The sequence below is a fragment of the Rattus norvegicus genome, chromosome 7 (assembly GCF_036323735.1).
Source record: "Rattus norvegicus strain BN/NHsdMcwi chromosome 7, GRCr8, whole genome shotgun sequence".
In the NCBI taxonomy this organism is placed as follows: Eukaryota; Metazoa; Chordata; class Mammalia; order Rodentia; family Muridae; genus Rattus; species Rattus norvegicus.
Window position 1 is genome coordinate 128,408,694 of NC_086025.1, and position 26,068 is coordinate 128,434,761.

Genomic DNA, 26,068 nt, shown 5'->3' on the forward strand with positions numbered 1-26,068 from the left:
CTGAGAGATGCATAATGGTACAACATGAATATATTGAGGGGTAACTGAGCGCTGCGGAACGAGATGTCAGGTGCACTCAACGGAAGGGAACTCATTCTGAAGGACCTGCGGATATGGAAGTCTTAGACCTGAGGCAAGAACTCAGTGCTATCATTTTGCTGTGCTAATACAGTATCCAGCTGCCTTCTAAATACTTATCCTCATACCTACAGGTTAATCTAGCATTACTCCTCATCAGGGATGCCTCTCATTGCAGTAGTCGGAGGTAAAAAAATAATACAAGCACAAGTGATCAAAACCCAGAGAGTAGATTACTGTGAAGTTCTTGCCCACTTATGACACATTTTCTCCAGCCAGGGCTCAGGGTTCATGTGGGGTGAGAAGGCAGAAGATTGTAAGAATGGGGGCGGCGGGGCTAGAAGGACTACTGTCGAAGTGGCTCTGGATGTAACAGGCGGTTACATTCATGGACTCACAAGAGCAGTGGTTACAGTCAGCTGACAGCTACCAGGAAGCAGAGGAAGTCAGTTTCCTCCACTACAGGGTCCTGGTAGGTGACTGATGCTATGGTGGACATAGCCACACTACTTGGATGAGGACAACATTAACTGGGCTCTGCAGGAGGACCCTGGACAGAAGAAAGAATAACTGGGCGCAAAAATTTAAAAAGCAAACTTGTGCAGTCCGAGTTTAAAGAAAAGAAGAAAGCCAACGAAAGAAGACACCGGAGAAGCTTATCAGTTCATAAGATATGGACAGCATGGTCAAATCTCAAATGAGGAAAAGTTATAGAAAACCTCCTGCCAAGTAAGAAGTCCCCTTCCCTAATGTCAAGGGGTATCAGCAAGGTTTAGGGAACAATGGTACACATGTCCAGGAGCACCAACTTACAACCCAGAGCCTGTACATAGTCCTTCAAGAGCTTCACATAGGAGGCACCATTGAGAGGAGCGCGGGCAGAGGAAACTCTTAGTGTAGAGTACATCTGGGAAGGAGCAGTCCTAATACAAAGACACAGAATCGTAATAATGTGCTGTGTGCTCCCTAATAAACATCCAGTTGGAAATGCTACTCACACCGGGAAGCATTCCTTAGCCCACTACTGAGGCATATTTAAATATGAAGAACATTTAAAAGTATTTCCCAGAAACATGCTAGACCAATTAAAAACAACCTCTGAGGGTGGGGCTTGGGGTTTTATTTTCAGGATGTTGAAGGACAGCTAGGCTGAAAACCTATTCTTTATTATCCAGAGGAAACATGATTTAGGAGAGAAAAAACATTAAGATTAGAATAGTGATATCCACATAGATACTCAGTGGGACTGTTAGACCCTACATTATCTGACAGGAAGTTTTGTCTATTGCTTAAAGATCATTAAACTAAAAAATGCAAGACAACTATGAATGTGTCACCAGCATTTTAATTGTAAACACAAATATGTCTACAATATTTTAGTACAGAATACTTTTTTGCCTATTTTTGATTTCTTATTATTCTTCTTTACAGAATAGTACCTGTCAGGATATTTCAATATATGGATCTGGTGTGCTGAACCAATCAGCATAATGAGCAAAGTTATTTCATTATTCATACAATGTACAATAGGCTGCTGTGATTGGTAATCACCACTGTGTGCAGTGGGACAACTCTTCTCTTGCTGTGTTTTGAGAATTGTTCCCCAAATTCCCTGCACGTCCCTATTTTCTTCCAGTAATTACTATGATACCCTCCTCTGCTCTGAAATAAGCTCTTTAACTTCCACACAGGAGACAAAGCATGTGGAATCTGCCTTTGTCTAGCAACATACCTAACATTCTATCTTCCAGATCTCCCCATTTTGTCAAAATGACAGTATTCCATTGTATATTGTAGCAATCAGATCGCCCACTGTGTATATAGACATTTTCTTTATCTACCCAGTTGCCGATGGGCACCTGTGAGGACTTCGTACTTTAATCACTGTTGAACAATAGGCCATAGCCATACCCTCAAGTTCTGGGGAGTACCCAAGAGCAATTACAATATCATGTGGCATTCAAGGGCGCTATGGACTCCATCGTTCAACAGCTCCAACAGACACAACCATTTCTGGACCCAGGATTCTTCTTTGCCAGTCTGTGATACATAGTAAGGGCACTGTTGTCTTTGCCAGTCTGTGATATATAGTAAGGGCACTGTTGTCTTGTTGTTGGGTAACTGCATTTAAGATCTTTTTATAGATGTATATGGTTGTATTTTAGGAAGCTTCCGAAGTTTTAGTTTTTTACACATTTTCAGGGTTAGATATCTCTTCACACTTCTTCCTCTAGCCTGTCCTCTCATTCCCTACCCATGGATCACTACTTGTTCCAGGACTACCATCTGCCCTTTATAAGGCTGTGGTCTTTTTCCTTCCCCTGAAACTCCCACATCCCCCAAGGCTACCTGGTAATTTCCTGTACTCAGTGAGTATTTATAATGAAAGACAAGTATTTAAATATTCTACAGTAACCCCCACAACTGACAGGGAAAATTTTACCTCTGGATTACCCAACTCAAGCTGATTATTTCCAGCATCAGCGAATTACCTCCAAATTTCATAATTTTATCCTTAATGGCTGAAAAACATATAGATGGACCACATTTCCATTATCCATTAATCAGTTAATGGACCTCTAGGCTTTTTTTACATTCTCTGGGTTTGGGAGCAGAGGAGCAATGAGCACAGATGAACAAGAATTCCTACAGTAGGATATAGAGTTCCTTGTGTATATGTCCAAGAGTAGTAAGTACGGTAGGGTCACATGTGCACACACACACACACACACGTGCATTATGAGTGGTTGACCTTTAACATTCTGACTGGGGTAAGATGAATTCTCAAAGTAGTTTTAATTTATACTTCCCTGATAGCCAAGGATGTCAATTATTTTAAAAAAATACTTTCAATAGCTTATATTTCATCATTCAAGAATTATCTGTTTAGTCTTATGTCAATTTTCAAATTGGGTTTGTATTTCATTATGCATATTTTTGGAGCTTTTTAAATGACCAATACTGACCCTCCGGCAGATAGTTAGCTGGTAAAGATGTTTTACCGTCTTGTAGTCTGCCTCTTGACTCACACAATGGCATCTGTTGCACTAAAGGATCTTTTCAGTTTCATGTGGTTCTTTTATCAACTAGTTGTCTTAAAAACTGCACTATTAGTGCCCCGTCCAGTCTTTCCTGGCACCTAACAATTCAGGCATATTGCTTACATTTCCCTTTATTAGAGTCAAGACACTGGGGTCATTGATCCATTTTGAGTTGAACCTTGTGAGAGTGAGAGACAGAGGTGTCATTTCATTCTCCTATATGTAAGTATCCATTTTGGCCCCCATTTGTTAGAGATGCTGTTTTTCTCAAATGTGCATTGTTGGCCTCATATGTGCAGGTGCTCAAATTTATCTCATTTTTTCCATTTCTTTGTTGATTCTATAGTGGAATTTGATAGGACTTTAAGTCTCTATATTGCTTTTGGAAAATAGCCATTTTCACGATATTAATCAAATATTAATTATACTAATCCATGAACATGGGATGTCTTTACATCTTCTAATACCTTCAGTTTCTATCTTCAGAGTCTTAAAGATTTCACTGTAAATTTTTAAAAAGTTAGATTTATTTCAACATATATATTTGACACTATTGTGGATGGAATTGCTTCTCTAATTTCATTCTGAATATGTTTTTTGTTTGTGTATAAGAAAGCATCTGAGTTTTCTATGTTAATTTTGTATCCTGCTATTTTGCTGAATCTTTTAATCAGCTCTAACAATTTTCTGGTAGAATCTTTAAGGTCTTTTAGAAATAGAATATAATTTGCATACATTTTTTTTACTTCTTTCTTTCTTATTTGTATCCCCTTTATATCTTTTAATTGTCTCCTTGTTCTAGCTAAGACTTCAAGCACTGTGATGAAAACGAAGGGAGAGAATAGACATCTCTGTCTTGTCCCTGGTTTTAGAGAAAGTGCATGAGTTCTTCTCTTTATAGCAAGATGTTACTGGGGGGCTTGCTGTATATTGCTTTTATTATGTTGAAATATGACCCTTGTTTCCCTAGACTCTCCAAGGTTTTTATCAGGATGTTGGATTTTGTAAAGGCTTTACTCTCTATCAAAGGCAATGGTCAGATTTTTATCCTCTAATCTGTTTACATAGTGGATTATGTTTATTGTTTTATGTATGTTAAATCATCCCAGCATTTCTGAGGTAGAGCAGAATTGATCATAATAGATATTCTTTTTAATGTGTTCTTGAATTTGGTTAAATATTTTAATGAGTATTTTGTGTTCATACTCTTAAAAAAGTCAGCCTATCACAACTCTTACTCTCCTCCTCCTCCTCTTCCTCCTCCTCCTACTCCTCCTCCTTCTCCTCCTTCTCTTTCTCCTCCTCCTCCTTCTCCTTTTCTTTCTCCTCTGCTCCTCCTTCTTTTTTCCTTCTCTTCCTCTTTCTCCTCCTTTTCTTTCTCCTTCTCCTCCCTCTTTTTTCCTTCCCTTCCTCTTCCTTCTCTTTCTTCTCCTCCTCCCTCTTTTTCCTTCCCTTCCTCTTTCTCCTTCTCCTTCTCCTTCTCTTTCTCCTCCTCTTCCTCCTCCTCCTCCTCCTCCTCCTCCTCCTCCTACTCCTCCTTCTTTCCTTCTCTTCCTCTTTCTCCTTCTCCTTCTCCAAGATATTTTCTGGGTTTGTTGTGAAAAAATACTGGACTCATGAATATAATTAAGAAATGTCTCTTCTGTTTTGAAGAATGTTCAAGGTATCACTTCCTTGAAAACCTGATAGAAATCTAGGCTGAGTCCACCTGACCCTGAATACCTTTTAGTTACATTTTTAATTACTAATTGTATCTCACTAGAAGATAGTTGTCTATTTAAATTAATTCTATAAATTAATCTATTTATTTTAGATCTATCAGCATAGTATATTATGTATTATACATGTACATTTTTATGATTCTTTGAATTTCTTCAGTGTTTATTGTAATGTCATATCTTTCATCTCTAATTTTATTAATTTTTATTTTTTTCTCTTTAGGTTAATCTAGCTAAATATCTGTGAATCTAATTAACCCTTTCAAAGAACCAACTCTGTTTTATTGATTCTTTGTATTTTTTCCAATTCTATTTCATTAATCCCAGGTCTGATTTTTATATCTCTTGTTGTCTCTTGTTGTAAGTTTTCATTTTCCAACGCCTTCAGATACATCATTAAGTTATTAATTTGATACCTTTCTCTCTTTTTTGATGTAGGCATATGATGCTACAAATTTCACTTAGAATTAACTTCATTGTGTCCCATTAAATGAAAAGAAAAATGTTGGAAATCTGGCTAAAGCAAATGTGTGACTAACTTCATTTTAATAAGATAAATGATAAAACAGCTATTATCTCAACACCTGAGTGATGGGAGCTCTTAGTAATAGTCAGGTAAGATTTTATAGTGAAAAAAATAAACTTCCAATTTATCCTGATATGACTCTTTCAGAAGCTCACCCTGATTATCACAAGCAAAGGAGATCTTCCTTCGCTCTATACATCACCACCACTTTCTGTGTATCTAGAATGCAGTGCCCAGGATCTTGTATGGTAATCTGGTGTCTCTCACTAACTGGAAATTTATTGAGAAGACATACTATATCAGTGTTACTATCTCAAACATCTATACAAGCATCTGGAACATAAAGATTTGCTCAAAAGAATACAAGCAGTTATGAGTATCTGTAACCCAGTAATGCTAGCACCATAAACCACAGGAGGTACAATCAGTATCTCAAGAATCAGGACATGAGATCAGTGGCTGGATCACCATATACCATAGGAGACATCATCATTTTATCTAAAGGAGAGATTTACGCTTCCATATTTACTACAGCACTGTTCTTAGCAGCTGTATGGATTGATGTATGGAAATGATCAATCCACCCACAGATGAATGGATAGAGAAACTATTATCATACACTGAAGCGCAGAAACACATAGGAGTACAGCGGAAAGTTAGTCGGTCTTCAAAATGATGAAAACTGCATTTGACACACAATGGATGAGTCTAGAGAGCATTACTCAGCACAGACTAAGCTAGACGTAGAAGAAGAAATACTGTGCAATGCCACGCTCATGTTGAAGGCTACTTTTCTTGCTGTGATGAAGCACCATGACCAGGAAACTTATAAAAGAGAGCCTTTAATTGGGTATAGAGTCCTAGATGATTAGACCCTATGACGGCAGAGCAAAGTCATGGTAGCAGGAACAGTTGAGATCCCACATCTCAAATCACAAACAGAAAGCAGAGTACAGTGGGTATAGCACTTGGTTTTTGAGATGTCACAGCCCATTCCTTGGGAAATAACTACTCCAATATGGCCACACCTGTGAATACTTCCTGTGGTGATTTGAATATGCTTGGCCCAGGGAGTGGCACTATTGGGGAGTATGGTCTTGTTGGAGTAGGTGTGGTCTTGTTGGAGAAAGTGTGTCACTGTGTGGGTGGGCTTTGAGTCCCTCCTTCCAGCCACGTGGAAGACAGTCTTCTTCTGGCTGCCTTCTGATCAAGATATAAAACTCCTCGCTCCTCCAGCACCATGACTGCCTAGATGCTGCCGTGTTTCCTGCCTTGATAATAATGGACTGAACCTCTGAACCGGCACGCATGCTCCAAGTAAATGTTATCCTTTATAAGAGTTGTCTTGGTCATGGTGTCTCTTCACTACAATGGAAACCCTAATTAAGACACTTCCCACACTGTTCCACATCAACTAGGAACCAAGTATTCAACCTGTGAGCCTATGGAGGCCATTCCCACTCAAAGCCACACATGGGGCATATAAAAGTCTAACCCAGAAACCGAGTGGAGATTGCTGGTTTCCAGGGCATCCCGCGAGAAGTGAGGGAATGTTGTCAGTCTCAAAACTGGCAAGTATAACACAAGTAAGCTATGCAAGAGATGTGGCTATAGTTCACAATAGTGTTTACTGCTTAAAACTACATTTAAGAACTTTATCATTACTTCTTTGAAATACTAAATATTATTCATGTGAAGGATAAAACATAAGTAACTCAGTGTTAGAGATTTTTGCTTTTTATTTCTATTTTATTTTCAGTCACTTCTAGGTGTATGTTGTGTTTAAAAGGGGACTTCATAAAGGGCCATATGCAGCGCAATGCTTAGCTTCCTTGGGACCATAATTAAACTATAATTTGCCTGTTGAATGGGATGGAAACAGCCAGGCAACTTTGGGTCCCACAATCCAAATTCTTTAAAAGTGGACAGTATAAAAGTTCTAAAAATATCTACCCATTTGCCAGAAGAACACAGTCAAAAATAAGGTCAGCTTTACAAACTAGGTATTCACACTTAAAAAGGCAAATGCCAAAGAGGGAATATTAAAGGCAAGCAAAGAGAGAGGAGGAGGCCAAAATGGTAAGATTAAGATTGCTCCACTTTCACAGAAACCATTTTATGGACAATGTGCACACAGTCTTCAATAATTCAGAGACTATAAAAGGCAGAATGGTCCCTGGAGACAGAGATCCTAGAATTAAGTTAATATTGCTCATCCACATTGCCCTGGTGTGATTAAATCAGTCCCTTCAACAAAAAGATGAGTCTAGAAGGATTGCCTCATCACTTCCTGACCACAGACAAGGATTTGAATCAAAGACTGACAGGTAATGACCCTCTTGGAGCTGCCTGTCCCTTCAATTCAGTCTCTCAACAGGTTTGGCTGAAGGCAAGCTGCAGAAGAAATTTCCCTGGGGAATTCTGCATTGTGGGAACTGCTGTGCAGGTGGGAAGATAAATAATGCATTGTCAGCACCTTCAAGAGTTATTCATTAGACACACTCCACGTTCATCAGCCTTGTCTCCATCTCCCCACATCACCTCTCCGCTCCAGAAGCTATGCTCACACACAGGAGAGAGCATGTTTATTGTCACCATCCTGACATTTTTTTTCCTGATTCTATTTTAAAATATGTTTGCCATTTTTATTACCTCTGGCCTCTCTCAGCCTGGTCATAGGTAACGGACCAGAAATCAGGCACAGAGCTGAGGAGGTATTATTGATATGCCAGTGAAGCCTCTGTCTCTTCTGAACGAAACTACTGTATCCCCTCCTCGGAAGGGAGAGTAAGGGAGAACTTAGGTGCTCTGGGGCAGCACTGCCAAGGTGACAATACTGTGCTTAGGTAAAGCAGATAATGAGCCAAAGTCTCCTCTGTCAGAGCAGGAAGTGGAAGGTGAGTTCGTTAGCACTGAAGCCGAGAGGTGATGCGGACATCCCCCAGAGAGTCATGCGGAAGGGCCAAGGCCCAGAGGGAGAAGGAGCGGTTGAATAAGAAGCACGGCTATGCCTCACTGTAAAACCTGTGCACATGTGATGTGTAATCCAATGGGGAGATCTTCAAGCAAAACGTCTATCACTACAAAGATGAAGAGAGGTTATGTCAACCATGAAAGCCAGCAGCTGGAAGGAGAACTGAGTGGAAGATTACAGAACCTACCTAAGCACTCTGCAGTGGGCAGAACAAAGAAAGCCCACTCCACACGAGAGGCTGTGTCCTTCTTTATAGAAAGAAGACACCCCACGGACAAGCTTTCCCTTTTATCAGTCACAAGACTAAAAGATGGTTAACACATGGGTACTGCTAAAGATCAAGTCAGAAGAAATTTATATTTATTTACAGCCTCCACAGCAGGGGATATTCAGGGAAGCCCACAATTATCTAGTAGAACTGATAGGTAGGAAGGCTAATGTTTTTTTAAATTACATGTTAGTATGAGAGGTTGTAAGACTTGCACAGGATAGGAGTTATTTTAGCAAGTCCTGACACATTAAGACTGGAGGTTCACAAATAGGAAATGAGATATGTCACAGATATCATGAGCATGAGTGCTTTCATGTAAATGTATAGTTTTAATGTAGGACGAATGGAGCAGAAAGAAGAATCAGGTGATTCTATGAAACAGAATGGGTTACCAGGCTTAACCACTAATAAAAGACAGTAGTAGTAATAGTAGTAGTAGTAGGCTGAACTACTAACAAATGACAGAGTCATCAGAAACTTTCCCTACTAGAAAAGTAACAGGATTAGGATGACTACTGCTCCTCAATTTAAAAAAAAATGTACACTCATTCTCAGATCTCTCCCTCTTGGGTAACATGATAACTGAAGACAGCAGAGTTGACTGGAGGGAGGATTCTTCAACTGGGTCTATATGGCCAGACTCGAGCATACCACATGATCTGGGGGAGGAGGCTAGAGAGGCAGCATGAAAGCATTTTAAGTGCAAAGATTCAGAGAACAGATTAGAAACACAGATGTCAGATCACTAATTGGAACTATGTATTTCTAAAAGAAACCCAGTATTACAGGGTAAGCACAGACATCACAATGGGAGCCAATATTTGGAAGACGGTTTGGGTTCTCCCTGAGATTCTACTGACGGAGGTGAAAAATGAGGGTCAGTCTTTGCCAACAGCCTTCCAGTCAGAAAGCCAGACAGCAGAACAAAGCTCCCAAATGAGCCTCGGAGAGAAGATTAAATTACAACTGAATTTCATAAAGAATTCATTGAATGCTTAAGCAGGCTTCTGGGTGGGTCAGACAGGGCCAGTCAGAAAATTGGGGTCATAAAGGGATAGGGTTGGGGTAATAGAAGCTAAAATATAATTACAGAGGCAATGAGAGACAGAGAGACAGAAGACATGGCAAACATTAAGAGACATTGTTTGGGGGTTTGGACAAATCATTTCTCTGTTAAAGGCATCTGTAGACCAATTTAGATTTCTTCCACTCAATTATATTTTATTCTTCATATTTTAGATTTCAATCTTAGTGGCCTCCAGGGAGAGGCTCAGGTGTCGGATGCCCCTGAGCCTCCGGCATAAATACACTTTATCTATACTTTATTGGAAGCAGGAAGCCTATTTCACCTCCTTCCTTAAAGTAGTCACTAAAACCAGCTCTTCATCTTTGCAAATTGTGGACATATTTCATTGCAACTTCATTTTTAAGAGTCACATCCACAAAACCCAAAAGCAGAACTGATAATAAGATTAAATATCTACTTGTGTAGAAGGCCAAAGGCTCTTTTCATACTGTCTGCTTGCGTCTGAGCCAATGACTGCAGAACCACATGTACTGTAAGAAGCACCACTACCCCCCTTTTAAGCAAATCTCTCTTAATTTTATGAAATCTGAAATTAAAAGTTAACCAAAAGTTAAAGTGCTCTTTTGGTTTTCACAGCTACAAAAACATTTTTCTCAGCTTTGATCACCTACCTATTTATAAAGACAGCGAGATTGCTATTTCCTTTTACAAACTTTACAAATTTAATAAGATCTTGTAGATCCAGGGGTGGGGAAGGAAGGAGTATGCCGAGATGGAACAACCAGGCACAAGTCTGTGTTCTGGAATAATGTCTCTGGCCCGGTTAGCATCTTTTCAAATGATCTATATGGAAACCTGCCTTTTAAGGTCTGCCACGCTATCTTGCTAGCCAGCTTGATAAGATCTGGGATCAACTGAAGGCCAGGCTGCTGGGCACCATGTCTGTGAGGGGTCTTTTTTGACCAAGTCATCGGAAGTGGAAAGATGCAGCCTACATGCGGGTGGCACCAAGGAAGCTGTTTGCTTGGCTTCAGTCTTGCCAGCAGTTCATCCACCCTTGCTACTGCTGCTACTCGTTAACGCCTATGAGGACCGAGCTTAGGGCTTCTAACAGATGGGATTAAAGGACTGTGGAGACATCTATCTAACCTCATAGATTGAGAGAAACTATCGGGTTCTGAGCTCTGTGGTGTGAGTCAGCCATTGTTGGACTGCCCAGACTGTATCATGAAAGTCACTCTACTAAATCTCTTTGTTCTGTAAGTTCTACTCCTCTAGAGAACCTTAGACACATAAAAAGATGAAACCCCAGAGCTGCCCATCTACTACCAAGGAGGACATGTTGGAAGCATCTCTCTCTCCTAGAGAAACCTGAGTGTCAGAACAGCCAACATTTTCCTTTCTTTCATTTTTTATGGCCTCCAAACGAACTGGGTTTCATTGCTTAGTTTTAACCTAGAAGAATACATACATTTTCCATGGATAAAACTCTTATGTAGATACCATTGTTAAACAGGTTAAGTCCTTGTATGATGTAGATTCCCAAGTCACTACTTTTACTAGTATGACTACATATAGGCATAAGTGAAGCATATAGGGCTGACAGCTCTCATGTGTGGGCAATGGATGGCTGTCTAGAAGAGGAGAACCTGTAAGTAGCCATTTAATATAACGACTGAGCCACAAAAATGCTACATCAGTAGCTTTCCTTTACCACAAATCACAGCCTATAAAGACACGCAGTAATAAACTATTCCATTCTCTTAAGGAACAACAACAAAATAGTATATAATTGAGCATAAAATAATAAAACCTGTGATATTATATTAGGGTTTAATAATGGCAGCACTGCAGCCAGCAATTTAAAACGAGCCAGCACTCTTTTTTCTTTCTTTACAAATCAACTAGGTGAACCATGTTTACCTTTCATGACAACCTTTCTAACTGACTTGGACTTTGTTTACATCCTAATCCACACCTAACCAGTGTCTCCCTCACTGCCCATCCTGCCCACCCTCTGCAACTCCAGTCATGTTTCCCCATGGCTTCAACCACTTGGCAGTATGACTGTCACTGAATCCCTATTTCACACAAGACGGCCATTCCTTATGGACCTCCAAGACTGTAGCTGACCTTCAGGTCCTATGAAGGACTCCTATGTACAACACACAGCACACACTCAGTACATCTGTGTACCCATCTCAACTGTTCCCCAGCCTGGAATGAATGAGAGATCTCAACTCTCCTCATCTTCTTCTCTAGCCAATTTAAGTCTCTAAGTTTGACTATTTTTCACAAACACGAGCAAAACCCAAGATAAGTCCATTTGCATTACCATCCATCTTTAGTGCATCCAAAAGTTAGCACAGAAACGTATACTCAGAAACTTATACTCCGGCTTCTCAGTAGCAACTCGACAGGAGCCTTCGGGGTTCCCACTGCAGGTGCTAAGTTGCTTTAGACTCTTTGCTCGCCTCTGACTGTGCCTTCTCTCAGCTGGAATCCTTCAGACTTCCAGAAACCACAAACGGGCAGGTACATTTAAACACCTGAGCATCCTTCTCTACGGTTAGCTCCACCGGAGCCTACCCACTGCTCTTTTCATGCTGAACAGGAGATGCCTCTCCTGGCAAAGGTCAAACTCTCAATTATGCGAAGAACCCCTTCCTCTGGGCTCAGCTCACACCATCAGCTCAGAATGACCCCTTACTCAGCCTCCCCCTCACACCTCAACACTGCAGGATGTGTGTGAATATCTAAACATTACCAATTTCTACTCTCCCCACCAAAATCTCCACTTCCAGGAAAGATAGTATACTAGCAACTACCTCTGAGAGTCAGAATATGAAAAATACACATTTTATCCCAAAGAAAAGACAAATGAGAAGTTCAGGAATCTACAAGAGAAGTGAAAATTGAAGGGAGAAAAAGCAGAAACAAAAATATTGGAGCAAGCTAAATCCTACATCACCATACTCTATCTGTGGACAGTCTGTGGCGTTTATGTAGCTCTCGGTAGAAGAAGACTTTCGAAGGTCAGTCAGATGGGAGTCAGGCTATGTTACCTTCAGGACATATCCAGGCCCTCACAGCCTCAAATTCAATGGTGAGTTTTGGTGAAATGGTGATTCCTATAGCAGAATCCCATTCTTCTACGCTGTGTGATTCTAGGTCAGAGATGTGTACCACTGGAGAGAGATTGTATTGTTAAAACCTAGTGGGGGGGAGCACCCTCACAGAAGCAGGGGGAGGGAGGATGGGATAGGGGGTTTCCAGGGGAAAAGTAGGAAAGGGGATAACATTTGAAATGTAAATAAATAAAATATCCAATAATAATAATTTTTTAAAAAACCAAATCATTCTAGGGACCTCAGATCAGAGAATATCCCCATGTCAAAGAGCCCCAGTTTGGCTTATCACATTCCTAGAAGGGGGATACCCAGAAAGGCAAGTGTGTCCAATCCCCCAACAGGCTGAAGAATGCAGGCAGTGATGAGTTAGCTCAGGCTGAGAAGAATATGAAGAAAGATATCCCCGCTCATAATGGACCATAGCTACTTCATCATCTGAGAATGATCATGGAGTTTGATAGCTCTGATCCTGAAGTCGGTGCCTACATCAAATTCCGGAGACAGCACTCTGTCATTTTCTGCTACTGAGCCTGAGACCCCCGGAGTTCCGAGTGAGTCTCTGATCATCTCTTCAGCAGGGTTATTAACTCAGAAGCCTTGAGAGGAGGAAGGAAGGAGCCGTGTCTGTTCAGGTCACATGCTGTTTGTCATGCTCTAACCACACTGGCTAAAACAGCCACGCCAAAGGGTAAGCAAGGCCTGCACAGACTCCAGAGCAGGAGAGAATCTGCCCGCCAGATGGATGCAAAGCTCTGGGGCTGCAGAGACCCAGATATGCAAAGAAGGAATTCGGCCCTGACGGGACAGCACTGGGGACTCAGACGTTTGTACAGGACAGACTTAGAAATGGCACACACCTAAGGGACCACAGCTCAACCCTCCACTCCATCCAAATAATAGCCGTCACCAGCTGATGAAGAATGGGGAAGGCACTGCCAACGCCTCCTGGGTTTCCTTCTTACTGGCATTTTTTCTCCCAAATTTAGCACGGTTTTCACAGTGTTGTTTTTTTCTTTTAATTTTATGTTTGTACTTGTTACTCCCCCTAATATATTCTCCTAATTTTTGTTTACATGTTTTTCACATGTGGGGGAATTTTGGACAATATATTTCCCCTCCTCCTAGGCTCTTTTTCTTCCCTTCCACCCACCTCCCCTTGTAGTTCTCTATCTCCACTTTTCTCCCCGCCTCTCTTTAATTTTGCTGCATTTTGACTTTGACTTACTTGCTTTTTGAACATTATACTCTGCTCGTTAAAACCACTTAAATCACTTTTGAGATTATAATATAAGTATACCATTTACCCCTTCCTTTTCCACCCTCCAAACCTTTACATAAATTCTTTCTTGCTCTCTCAAATCCATTGCCTCTCTTTACATTAATTGTTGTTACATACACGTGTGTGTGTGTGTGTGTGTGTGTGTGTGTGTGAATGTGTGTATATGCGTGTGTTCTTAAATACATAATTACATCCTGCTCGGTTTAAATAGTGTTACTTGTATGTATCATTTAAGGGCTAAACATCTGGTATTGGATGACAAATTGGTAATGCTCTTCTCTGAGGAAGACTACCCTGCTCTCAGGATTCATCCTGTAGTGTTTTAAGCAGAAATGGTCATCATCTATTGGAACACATGACCCCAGTTGGTGGAAGTGTTTGGAAAGGATTAGGAGGTGTGGCCTTGCTGGAGGGTATGCTTTACTGGAGGTGCCCTGTTGTCTCAAAATGTAGGCTCTCAGCTACTTCTCCAGCACCACCCTTGCCTGTCTGCTGCCCTGTCAATAATGTACGTACTCTCTGAAGCTATAAGCAAGCCCCCAACAAAATGTTTTCTTTTATAAACTTTCTTGATCATGGTGTTTTGTCACAGCAGTTAAAAAGTAACTAAGACTCCTCATCTGGAAAACTTCTCTTTGCAACAGATACGGACACTTACAGAAAAGCACAACTGATCAAAAACTGCAGGTCTGGAGCCCAACCCCAGATGATACAGCTTCAACTCGACTCCTGCACCTATGGCTCAGGGCCCTTTGCAGAAGAAAGCAGGAAATCCGTAAGAGTCAGAAGATCAAGAAGTTTGTGGTGTGCTTGTTCTCCTAGAAATGTCAGGGGAGCCACCAAGCCTTAATACATGGCTGCCTAGGCAAGACCTCAACAAGGATGACAGCAATAGGAACGCTGCTGTGGAAGGGGAAAAGCTCAGGAGGCTTCAATCCTAAACAGAAATATAGACAACTAAGGAAGACATTTTAAGTTTTTCATTCTCTTTATTGCATTTATTTAATTCTGTCTTCAAACTTTTTCACTGTTTAGATTTTTTTTTCTGTTTTTCTAGTCTCTTGTTTTCATTGTGTGCTGGACAGTTTTATGTCCACTTGACACAGACCAGAGTCTCCAATGAAGGGACTTACAGTTGAGAAAACGCCTCCATAAAACTTGACTATAGACAAGTATGTAGGGTATTGATCACTTAGTGATCAGTGTGGGAGGTCCCAGTCCACTGTGAGTGGTCCTGGGTTCTATAAGAGAACAAGCTGAGCAAACCACGGAGAGTAACCCAGTAAGCAGCACCCTCTGTGACCTCTGCATCAGCTTCGGCCTCCAGGTTCCTGCCCTGTGTGAGTTCCAGTCCTGACTTCCTTTGGTGATGAACAGCAATGTGGAAGTGTGAGCTGAATCAGCCCTCTTCTCCCCAGCTCACTTTTGGTCGTGGTGCTTCGCTGCAGCAGTAGTCACCTGACTATGACACGTCTCCGTCACATTCTTCTCCATGCTCTTTCTCCTTTCATTTATTTGCCTGGATTCTCACACTTTCTCCGTCTCCTTCCTTTCCCTCATTTACCGCTTCCACACTTCACAGCACATCCCACCACACCCTACTGTTTTAGTTTTCATATTCATCCCTGGCTGTGATTGATTTTAAGTGTATATGTACATCTCATATGGGGTAGGTCGTTGCTGCCACAATAGCTAGCTGGCTTTTGATCGCTTGAGTGTTACTGTCCATTCGGCAATCAAAGGAGGGCTTCTCAGTAAGATGCCCCTGTCAGTTCCAGAAGGGATGTTCAAACCAACAGATGTACAAATTGCAACATGGAGACAGAAAAAGCAAATATCTGTGGCTGTCCCAGAAGATCCCAGTTCCCCAATTAATGAGCTCAAAGATACTGAAACAGGAAATAGTGAATCTAGGTGGACTGTTCTAAAGGATCCCAATTCCCCAGCTAATGAGCTCAAAGCTATGGAAACAGGGAAAATGTCAAAGGATCCCAATTCACCAGCTAATGAGCTCAAAGACAATGAAACAGGAAAAGTGTCAAAAGATCCTAATTCTCCAGCTAATTAGCTCAAAGGTATGCAAACAGGAGAATAAATGTCAGGTGAAGATTTGAAAAGCTTTCTGCTAAAAATGATGAACAAGCTGAAAAGCAGAGACAAACAGAAGAGTTCAATGAAGACACGAGAGAGGAAAGAGAACACCACAGAGGAACAGTCTGCACAAATGGGGGAGAAAAATCAGAAACATGGATTAAATATCAATAACACAGAAGATAAATTCAGCAAGGAAATTGAGATTCTGGAAAAGAATGGAAACACCAGTAGTGAAAATTTCAGCAGAAAAATAACAACAATAAAACAACAGAAAGCATCCCCAAAAGATTTGACCAAATGTAAGAATGAGTAATGGAAAGACAGGAAAAATTTCATTTGAATACCAATAAGAAAACCATGACATGTAGTTAAGAAACCAAACTTACAAACCATGGGATGGAGGAGAAGAGATGGACTCTAGGGTACAGAGAGTATTTTGAATGAAATATACTGAGCAAAGAAGTTCCCAAATCAACAAAACCAATAGATGTTCAAACACAGGTGGCATTAGGAACTCCAAATATACTTGACCAAAGGGAGGACCTTCTTCAACACCAAAGACTGTAAGGAAAAATGCAGAATTACTGTGAAGGCAGACAAATCAGAACGATGTGAGATCTCTCATTAGCACCATCAAAACCAGGAAAGCATGGGACGATGAAGTTAAACCTTCAAAGAGAATAACTGTCATCCCAAAATGCCATTGCCAGCAATATGCTCTGTTAAAATTAAGACATGGAATTTCCAGATAAACACAAACCAAGCCAGCACTGCATAATACATTTAAAAGAATGCTATATACTGTAGACAAAGAAAGAGTCTCAATTTTAAGAGCACAGTAAAGAATAAACCTGAGGGCTGGACAGTTGTAAACACATAGAATTCTGGAATTCAAGGATACAAAGGCCTCCGTAATGAGTCTTTCTGATCTCTAATTTTATTAAATTGTATCCTCTCCCTCAGCTCCCCCCAGAGTTAAACCATGATTATCCAACCATCTGAACTTGCCTACCTGCTAACTAACTATAGAGACATAAGCGAATTACATTGAACAAACCAGACATGGGCCAAAAAAGGTAAACCAAAAATGCACGAATAAATAAAAACCTTCCAAGGTAAATGTGTTCAGAAGCTCCATTCTGTTGAACCTTTGTTGAGATTAGCCCTTGGTTGATAACCAGTGAAGCCAAAAGATACAAGGGGTTCCCAGACGTCTGCTTCATGCATCCAGGAACAAATTCCATGATTTACCAACAGAAAACGCACCATGTACTTCTGGATTAAAACCTGGATTTTTGTTGTGCCTGGTAATAAAAGCAGGAGGAACACAAATTCAAGGCTAGCCCAGGCAATTCAGTAAGACCTTGTCTCAAAATCAGCAGGGAGCTGCTTGCTATGTAGCTCCTTAGGACAGCACTTGCCTCACATTTATAGGCCTCACGCGTCAGTTCCTGACAATTAGAAACAAACAAAAAATCAGCTGTAATTTTTATTGTATAGTGAAGGATTTGTGCCTTTGGCCAAAGCCATCTCATTTAGATGATAAGTTTCTCATATTCCTTGCATCTGTGAGACAGGAAAATACCACTGTTTGTTTCTAGAAAGAAAACCAAAACACATTCTTTTTAAAAACCGGTGACAGCCAGCCTGTACATCTGCCAGTGTCTGTTTTCATTACTGTCACATGCCCCTGGTAGTCACTAGGGGTCCTGGAAGCCTCCGCTCCAACCTCTGCTGGAGCTTACCTCAGGAAAGCTGTTGCTGCAGTCTACACCCAGTGACACCTCACCTCCCCTTGCCTCTGGTGCACTCACTGTAACAGACTAGAGGACAAGGAAGGATTGCTCCTAGCGAGATGCTTCTGGCCTCCACACAGAACACTCCAGACAGTTCCACAGAGAAGGAGCTAGGGATGAGGTGACCAGGCAGACCACATCTGCCTTGGTAGTTATAATGTTGCTTCCCCTCCCCCAACCCGGCCACCGCTATGCTAAAACTACAAGCTTGTCACAGAGATGTGCCAATGGAGAAAACACGGTTAAGTATCAGCCAGAGAGACGCCTGCGGTGCTGGTTGGAGCAATATTGGCTAAGGTTGTCAGCCAACCAGGTGTGTCAGAGATCAGCAAGGTAGGGGCTGAACCCACCCCTCCCTGCGTGAGGGGCAGGTAATCACCTCATGACCCACTCTCTGACTGGGCCGGGGGAGCATGTGTGGAATGTGCAGAAGCTCCCCTGGCTCAGCTCATAATAGCAAGAATAGAGAACCAAGAAATCTCATAAAATCACCTCCAACTGTTTTGTTCTGTAAATCCTATTGTAGGACCCCCCAACCAGCAAGGAGTGGTTTTCCTCTCCTTGGAAGCCCTCCCACTCTCAGAAGTTTTCTCTCTCTTCTTGAATTTTTCTAATGGAGCCTGGCTCCACTCTGCCCGGACCCAATCATGTGACCTTCACTTTGGTGAGACAAGAAATTCAAGAGCCACCACCTCAGGTTGACTTCGGGTGTTCTCTGAGGCATTGGCAAACTAAGTCCCTTGGCCATATCCATCCTGGCCAAGAATACTCCACTGTTCTCAAAAACTATATCACTACTCATATCTACAAACATACTTATTCATACATATCCACAAAGAGGACATGGCTGCAGAACTGGCTGCTCTTCCAAAGGAACCGAGTTCAGTTCCCAGGACCAACATGGTGTCTCAAACATCTGTAACTTCGGTTCCACAGGCTCTGACATCCATTTCTGGTCTCCATGGGAACTGACATATGGTACACAGACACACATGCTGGCAGAACATTATGCGCATAAAATAAAAAACCACAAAAATCACTTTAAAATTATACATTGAACTCTTAGTCTTGGCCACCCTCCCAAAGACAGTCAGTCACCAACCTTCCCTACACCTGGGATGGCTAACTCTGTCTACTACCCTGGAATGATCTTTCAGGGTGTTTGCTTGTGACTGTGTGAAATTAGAAAACCCTGCGAGCATTATCTCTAAAATACATCCAGGTCTACCACCGCCCAGAACTTCTACCTAATGGGGCTGATGTCAGTCCCCTTCTCCCTCCCCCAGATAAGAATAAGTCTCAGAACCTCAGGGGCTGGCCTGCGCCCCTGGACCCCTGGCCTCAAGTGAAGCCATGTTTTCTTAACATCTGGGTTTTCAGTTTTGTTTGTCTAAAAATTGTTTCCCTCCCCCTTTTATTAGTTAAGTGTCGTTTCCCTATCTGTTCTCACCATGTAACCTCTTTACAGTGCAATTTCATCTACTCTGGGTGGTCTGAGACTATCATAACCCTGCAGTTATGATATCCCTCAGAGGATCGTTCCTTTATCCCTCCAACCTCCTCGTTATCAGGCCTGTGAGGACCAAGAGAAATCTGACCTCGTTCACCACTGCAGTCACAGTGCCTACAAAAGTCAAATTCATAGAAAGTACCTGATTCTATATTTCTAAAAAGGAGGAAATTTTATATTTTATCTGCTATACACGTTAAGAGATGCTGCTGTTTTCGTCTCATATTGCTGTTTTGGGGATGACTCTAACTTTGGGAGCTCCCAAAACGAAAACATACCCAAGACAATCGACGTAATCTTACGTCCTACCGCACGTCCTGTGCACTGTCCTCCGTGCCGTCTCCCTCAGCATTTAGAAGCTGTGGTCCCAGCTACACACTCAGTAAATCAGTGAGCAAGCACAATGTCCATCCTGTTCTGTGCGACTCCACACCCTCTCCCCTTCCCAACTAACAAATCAAAGTGACCTTTGTCGAGATTCAGGGCCTGAGAAAGGCTGAAGGTGGACCGCAGGGCACAGACACAAATGGGTAATGCATAAGGCTGGCTTGACTGTGAAATGTTCTAATTTTTTATCGGGAAGGTTAACTCTTTTATCACTTGAAAAGCATGTGCATCCATGAGGTCGTGTGAAAAGACTATGTTATCCACTGCATCTCTCTTCTTCCGAGCATAGTAATTAGCCTCGAAGTCTAACAATGGCAGCCAGACCCCGAGAAGGCTCTCGCCTTGTGTTTTCTCACAAATGATTATACAATAAACTATGGAAGCCAGAAGCCAGTCGGGAGGCTTGAATGGACCAGGAGAAAAGAAAAACTAAGCGCAGCCGTCTGCCTCACTGGGGACATTTGTATGTGTCACATAGCCTCTCTAAGATCAACATCTTCGAAATCATCTTTAAAGCATAAGTGGCAAGGACTACAATTTTAAAAGTATAGATTAGTGAGAGAATTGTCAGAGAGAAGAGGAATTCGAGCTTACCCTTAATTATTTTTATGTTATAAAACACGCAATAAGGAAGACAGACTCCAGTGTCTGTGGACACTGTTTGTCACAGGCTGGATGAGAACCCTTTCATTCAACCATGAGCCCGTACACTTCATCCCAACAGGACCACTCTGTGTAAACTATTATTATATTCTGCACAAAGGCATCAAAGCACAAAGATTTGCGAAATAGGAGGGATGTAGACCATTCCACAGGAGTTTAGAAAGAAATCCTCTCTAATAAAAATGTAAGGAAAAAAAAAAGAAGGAAAGGAAAACCCTATTGTTTAAGGTCTAGGAACAGGGGCTGCCATGATGGTCCAGTGCTTAAGAGTATTGAGTGTTCCTTCGGAGGACACAGGTTCAATTTCCAGGACCCACATGATGTCTCACAGCTGCCTGTACTCCCACTTCCAGGCAAACTGACACTGACTGTCTTTTGACATCTTGGGACATCAAGCATACATACATATGGTGCGTATATACATACATGCAAAACACACACGCTTATAGAATAAAAATAAGCACAACAACTTTTACAAACAAAGGCACACAGTGAAGGCTGGAGCAGAGTGAGAGCTGTAGGTGTCCACACCTCCAAACTGTGATGGTGACCTCGCACACCTCTGAACCTGTGACCGTGACGGCCAAACCTGCGCCTTCTACTTTGATGCATGTAAGTTCTCAACTCAGTGTCATTCTTTGTTCTGTCCTTATCATTGCAAACAAAAAGCTAACCAAATATTTGCCTCTAAAACCTGCTTTTCTGAATTAGCATAATTGGCTTTGATCTCTATAAAATGAGGCACTACAAAGAAGTCCAATTTATTCATTCTGTAATAAATACATCTATCTCTCACCTTCATTATAAACACTGGATGAAAATTCTATCCCTTCTTATACTATATGGAAATTATATTATGCATAATATATATGCAATGCTTAGCAGGGATGTAACTCTTAGGAGTTATATTTTATGAATAATCCTTTGTATTAGTCATGGCTACATAATACCACCACCAGCTAGATAAGTTTTAGTGAGAGAAAAAGGTTCACTTTGACTCATAACTACAGGGTCAAGGGTTAAATATGGTGATGACCTTCTTGCTCTCAAAGGCCCTGAAGCTGTACAGGTCATCTCACCGCAGGGACATGCCACAAGGATAGGTGCCCTCATGTCCAGCTGTGACCTTTGCCCCTTATCTCATCTTCTGCGCTTTCACCAGAATGACCTGAAGTGCTCTGCTTACGCCATTCTGGACTCCCCTGAATGTGTTAGACTTTTCCTGCATGTCCGTTCTGAAGCTGTGCCCACATAGTCAAGTAATTCCTTAGCAACAACCACCCTTCCCAGCTCTGTAGCTAACAGACTGGGTACAGGGCTAGGAAAGAGATTCTTTTGTACGTCACAGTCCACGGACCCAAGAGGAAGAGCGACAGATAAGCCTGCGTTGTGGAGAGGTCCTGAGGTGCTGCCCAGTGTCACATGGTACTGTGTGTCAGAGACCACATGTGTACATCTTCCAGCCTCTTGTCTTACAAAGCCATCGATGTTCAGTCATGGAGTTTACCTTGATGGACTTACGCAATCCTCATCATGTCCCCAAGGTCCCACTGCTCAATGCCCCAGTCAGACCAGCCTCTCCTCTCTTATCACTTCACATCGGACATTAAAGTCCTATGTGAGCTTTGAGGGTGGGAGGTGTTTGGACAGTCACAGGACCATTTCTGTCTCCAGAGAACCAGGAACTCAGCTCTTTGTTTACACTGACTACTTATCACTAATGAAATACTTGATACATCAGAGTAGTGACTCTGTGGAAATAAATAAGTAAGAAAACGGTTGGATAAAAATAAACACATCTTTTAAAAACCAATGCTCACAGTGTAGAGGGTAGAACAGAGTCGGCTGTAAGTGAGCACACCTCCGAACTGTGATGGTGACCGCTCACACCTCTGTGACGGACGGTACAGCTATTTCTCTTAGGTGAAAGCCTGAGCTTGCACTTCTGATCTCTAACAAGCAGGAAACATGATGAAAAGCAATAGTTGATTCGCAAGTTCCCATACCCAGATCCATTTTTTATATGTCGGCTTAAAATATAAACCCTAAAGCATGTATTTAAAAGCCTTAATACACACTTGAGATTAAAAGTTGGGGGTGTGCATACAGTGAGCTATCAGACAATCAACAAAGCTGGGACATTGCTTTAGGACATGAAATATGCTAACTAAACCTAGATTATGAAACATTCACTAGCTAACTCTTTGCTAATCAAAGCCATGTTAGGTCACTTGAGAGTGTTGGCGATGGGCATTCCAAGGTTCCGTTCCAAACCCTGAATCAGAATTTCATTTTAATGAGATCCCAAACTGGTTTATATTCTCATTAAAATCTGAGAAGCACTGAGGTCAGCGGTGGCTCTGGTATATGGGCCTTACAACTTCTCTGATTAAAAACTCAATTCTCTACAAAACTATCAGTGCAGTGAATCGTCTGTGTCTCCTGCCTGCAGTTAAAGGTGACAAGTCGGTTAGCTGTATATTATCTGTCATCCACCGTGCGCTTCAAAGTGTCTGTCCTGAGTTGCCAAGTTCACTGAGATATCTGGAAAACACCAATCCCCAAACTAAAACAATGTTTATAAGTGAGGGCAGGTGAGAAGGACGGGTTACTTAATGTATAGGATGTATCTGAAATATAAAAACACCCCCAAATCACAAGGTCTGGGCCTCAGATCCTTAAAACCTATGCCTCTGTCCAGAAATAATATATGCTGGTTTCTAACAAAAACAGGAGGCCAGTGACTGGGAATGGTGGTGTTGGTTAGGAGCAAAGCCTTGTCTAATGATATGAACACTGTGTGGGTGTGTGCTCCACAGGCTGGGGGTGGAGCTAAACCCTCCACGATCAACAGGTACACTGCTAGCTAAGGCTCCAGAGTTCTTAGCGACACAACAGTGATCTTTTCAAGAACTTTCTCTGCCTATATTTTAGAGTGAATAGTTTTTTAACTTGGAGACAGTTTTCTTTTTTGCATAAACGGTGTTCTTAAGCATGAGAACCGTGTCTAAATGGAAAAAGGAATTTGCTTTCTGCCCTACCCTTAGACCAGACTCATTGGGTTCTTGATCGGTGACCTTTTTACGTACTGTGTAAATATGTGCAGGAAGGCAGAACCCTGCAGGTATGCCTGGCTGTCTGACTCATGCAGCTAGGGATAGAGGACCAGTGGCTTCTGCCGCAGTGGGGCCCTGATGTCCTCTACCTTTCTTATGTGATCCTAACTTACACCTTTGCACATGACCGTCCCAGTCAACCTCCAAGATGCTTAAAATTGCGTATGTCTTATTTCTCCCTATTCAGACTGCAAAATGGCATTTTGCACGGTCTTTATTGAGAATGAAATAAGCTCATTTTTAAGACAATTACCTAACAGCGCTGCGGATAAGAAACTGCGTTTTCTGTTTAAGTGTTTCCTTCCACCCTAAATTGCATGTGGTATGAATGATGTCTACATTATTGCTCTTCAGTTTGGTACAAATAGCAAATCCTCTCACTTGTTTCAAAGTATCGCCCTGCTAAGAGGACTAGCCCTCTGATCAGCTAAAGAAAATAATCCCATTCTTCCCTTAGTACCGTACTAGACAGTTTGATTTAATTATTATTATAGACATTTACATAAAGCTTTCTTCAGAAGAGTTTTAGCCCATTTAAGAATGTCATTACATGGACAGAGAAAATGTAATGGGGTGTGAAAAATAATAAAACCCACAAAATACATTTATTCAAGGATTTTAATAATGAAGAGAAATTGCAATTCAGACTGAAGAGCTGGAAGCGGAGTGCTCTCTCTTATTTTAAAATAACGAATGGTTAAGCAGGTGCAGTGTAGTGCCCTGAATGGAAGGGCAGTGCCCTGTGTGTCTTCTGCAAAACTACCTTCTTTTCAAAGACACATGAATTCAGGACATTCATACACCATCAACACAACTACTGAAGATGGGGAGCTGCAATCCATTTTAACAATTCTGCTACATAGCACTGCATGGTTAAAGGGAAATGTTTGGGTTTCTTAGGTTCCCCTTTCTTTTTTATTAACTTGAGTATTTCTTATATACATTTCGAGTGTTATTCCCTTTCCCGGTTTCCGGGCAAACATCCCCCTCCCCCACCCTTCTTTATGGGTGTTCCCCTCCCCATCCTCCCCCCCCTTGCCGCCCTCCCCTCAACAATCTAGTTCACTGGGGGTTCAGTCTTAGCAGGACCCAGGGCTTCCCCTTCCACTGGTGCTCTTACTAGGATATTCATTGCTACCTATGAGGTCAGAGTCCAGGGTCAGTCCATGTATAGTCTTTAGGTAGTGGCTTAGTCCCTGGAAGCTCTGGTTGCTTGGCATTATTGTACATATGGGGTCTCAAGCCCCTTCAAGCTCTTCCAGTTCTTTCTCTGATTCCTTCAACGGGGGTTCTATTCTCAGTTCAGTGGTTTGCTGCTGGCATACGCCTCTGTGTTTGCTGTATTCTGGCTGTGTCTCTCGGGAGAGATCTACATCCGGCTCCTGTCGGCCTGCACTTCTTTGCTTCATCCATCTTGTCTAGTTGGATGGCTGTATATGCATGGGCCACATGTGGGGCAGGCTCTGAATGGGTGTTCCTTCTGTGTCTGTTTTAATCTTTGCCTCTCTATTCCCTGCCAAGGGTATTCTTGTTCCCCTTTTAAAGAAGGAGTGAAGCACTCACATTTTGATCATCCGTCTTAAGTTTCATTTGTTCTAGGCATCTAGGGTAATTCAAGCATTTGGGCTAATAGCCACTTATCAATGAGTGCATACCATGTGTGTTTTTCTGTGATTGGGTTACCTCACTCAGGATGATATTTTCCAGTTCCGACCATTTGCCTACGAATTTCATAAAGTCATTGTTTTTGATAGCTGAATAATATTCCATTGTGTAGATGTACCACATTTTCTGTTGAAGGGCATCTGGGTTCTTTCCAGCTTCTGGCTATTATAAATAAGGCTGCGATGAACATAGTGGAGCACGTGTCTTTTTTATATGTTGGGGCATCTTTTGGGTATATGCCCAAGAGAGGTATAGCTGGATCCTCAGGCAGTTCAATGTCCAATTTTCTGAGGAACCTCCAGACTGATTTCCAGAATGGTTGTACCAGTCTGCAACCCCACCAACAATGGAGGAGTGTTCCTCTTTCTCCACATCCTCGCCAGCATCTGCTGTCACCTGAGTTTTTGATCTTAGCCATTCTCACTGGCGTGAGGTGAAATCTCAGGGTTGTTTTGATTTGCATTTCCCTTATGACTAAAGATGTTGAACATTTCTTTAGGTGTTTCTCAGCCATTCGGCATTCCTCAGCTGTGAATTCTTTGTTTAGCTCTGAACCCCATTTTTTAATAGGGTTATTTGTCGCCCTACGGTCTAACTTCTTGAGTTCCTTGTATATTTTGGATATAAGGCCTCTATCTGTTGTAGGATTGGTAAAGATCTTTTCCCAATCTATTGGTTGCCGTTTTGTCCTAACCACAGTGTCCTTTGCCTTACAGAAGCTTTGCAGTTTTATGAGATCCCATTTGTCGATTCTTGATCTTAGAGCATAAGCCATTGGTGTTTTGTTCAGGA

The 26,068-nt window shown here is 41.8% G+C and overlaps 1 protein-coding gene and 1 long non-coding RNA gene across 3 annotated transcripts in view; one reads left to right on the plus strand and one right to left on the minus strand.

Annotated features, from left to right (window-relative positions):
* The window catches only part of Nell2 (neural EGFL like 2), a 319,795-nt gene that overhangs the window by 186,361 nt on the left and 107,366 nt on the right, over positions 1-26,068 (minus strand). The gene's annotated exons all lie outside the window — the stretch shown is intronic.
* LOC120093716 (uncharacterized) lies at positions 1,821-5,364 on the plus strand. The gene is made up of 3 exons (XR_005487354.2): positions 1,821-2,130; positions 3,258-3,341; positions 5,276-5,364. It is a non-coding gene; the product is annotated as an uncharacterized LOC120093716 (long non-coding RNA).